Here is a 2431-nt window from a genome sequence, read left to right on the forward strand (position 1 = left end):
CTGGGCTGGAATGAGGAGAAATGAGGACCCTCCTGCTCTGCTGGTGGGAGAGGAAACTCATGATACTTAGCGTCTGTATTGGGTACCAGTCCCTAAGGGGGCCTCTCTGAGGACAGTGTTCTGGCACTGTTTGTTAGCAAGAAGCCAGGAAGCCTTGAAATCTGTCCCTGAGGAAGTGGAGAACTGGAATGTGTGGTGTGTGGTGTGTGGAACACAGTGCAGCAGTGAGAAGTAGTTAATCACTTTTATATCTACCAGTGGGATAGATCTTAGAAATACAGAATGAATTCTATAGGGTAAAACAATTTATGTACTAAAACACACAGAGAGAAAGTATTTTATTTCTCAGGACTGTATTCTCAGATGCCCAAGGACACATCCTGAATGTACTGGTGTGAGCCTCCGATGGCAGGACGAAGGAAAGAATAATGAGATGAGGGAGAGGCGCGCAGCCCGGGCGTGCAGTGGGGGTGGAATATGAAGCCCTGAAACTCAGGGGTAATTAGCATGTTTGTCCTCATTTGGGAGAAGAATGAGGAACGTTCCCAGCAAAAGGATGCACATGTTTTAAAACAGACTCTGTGAGGAGTTGAAGGACCGTGCGTAGAAGAAAGATGGGTATTTGGTTAGCATAAATTCTTGCTTTAAATATATTTATCCATCAGAAGTGTTAGAAATTATTCTGAAATTTGCCTCCAGCCATCAGCCTAGGAGAAGAGTGGAAATCTGAAGATGTAGTTATTTAATACTCAAAAAGACTTGCTCTATAAATCTGGAAAATACTCAAAGAGAATCCTATATAATAAAAGGGTAATATGCAAATTGACCCTAACTGCTGAAGGACCAGGAACAACTGGTCATTATGACATGCACTGACCACTAGGGGGCAGATGCTCAACGCAGAAGCTTCCTGGTGGTCAGTGCGCTTCCACCAGGGGAGCGCTGCTCAGCCAGAAGCCGGCTCATGGCTGGCCAGTGCAGCGGTGGTGGCGGGAGCCTCTCCTGCCTCTGCGGCAGCGCTAAGGATGTCCGACTAACTGCTTAGGCCCGCTCCCCAGCCCTAAGCCATCAGTCGGACATCCCCCGAGGGCTCCTGGGCTGCCAGAGGGATGTCCGACTGCCAGGGGAGCGGGCCTAATCCCAGGGGAGCGGGCCTAAGCCATCAGTCGGACATCCCCCGAGGGGTCCCAGACTGCGAGAGGGTTTTTGTGCACCAGGCCTCTAGTTGCTCTATAAATCTGGAAAATACAAAGGTGGCCTTTTGTTGAGTTTCATGTACTCTCTCAGGCAGTAACTTACAACACACACCTCAGTTTGTTTCGCTCTGACAGTGTTATCTCATTGTGTGTACTCTCTGACCCAGTCTTTATTCTTCAGTATGATGTCCCTTGACGTTAGTTCTCGTGTGCACAGATCTACAGATTACGGCTGGTAGGTTGCTCTGCCGTGCTTACCTACTGACGAGTCCGTTGCTTTGGTGTTCTTGCTGTCTCTCTCAGGCTCTTTAATAACGTCTTCTAGGTATGATGTCATTTCTGTGCCCACTGTACTTAATAAGCCACAGCCATGGGAGCTGTAATCAAATGAGTATAATATTCAGAGGGCACTACTTTTCAATAGCTCAACCTCATTTAGCAGCTTTTATGGATGTTTCTCTTGGTTTAAAAAGAATGTGTTCAATAAAACCAGCTTTTCTGATGACTTTCACATTTAAAGAATATTATTTTTATTATTAATATTTTAGAAATACACAGTCCTCTAAATCCTCCAATTCATAGTTAAATAGTTCTACTAAAATGTCTTATAACTTGTCAAAAATGTTCCTAATAATGTTATATATATGTTTGTGTGTGTGTGACTTAATGTTTCCAAACTTTGTGATTTCTTTATTCAGTATTTCATGTGCTTTTCCACATTATGAAAAAGTGAGTCATTACACGAGAATTCTGAGCATATTCACGCTCTCCTTTCCAAGGTTTTCCATGCCCTGGCAGCGTAAGACATGGTGATATTTGTAAGGCACCAGAGAAAACCCCGTAACGAGGCAGCTGCCTGCGGGGCAGGTCCCGCCCCACAGGTTCCGCACCCTCACCCTGGAGCTGAAGGGACCCTGTCCCTCACACTTGACAACTGTTTGTGCTTCACCATCTTGGTTCCTCTCAGTTTAACCAATTTAATTAAAGTCATTATTCCTGTTGTTTTGTATTTTTGATATTTTTTTCTTTATATTACAGTTTTTAATTTTTCTGTAATTAAGAATATATTACTTTTAGTCACGGCCAGTGTGGTTCAGTGGTAGATTGTTCGCCCGTGCAACGAAGGATTGCAGGTTCGATTCTTGGTCAAGGGCATGTACCTTGTTTGCAGGCACATCCCAAGTAGGGGGTGTGCAGGAGGCAGCTGATCGATGTTTCTCTCTCATCGATGTTTC

Source organism: Myotis brandtii, unplaced genomic scaffold, assembly GCF_000412655.1.
Source record: "Myotis brandtii unplaced genomic scaffold, ASM41265v1 scaffold1888, whole genome shotgun sequence".
Classification (NCBI taxonomy): domain Eukaryota; kingdom Metazoa; phylum Chordata; class Mammalia; order Chiroptera; family Vespertilionidae; genus Myotis; species Myotis brandtii.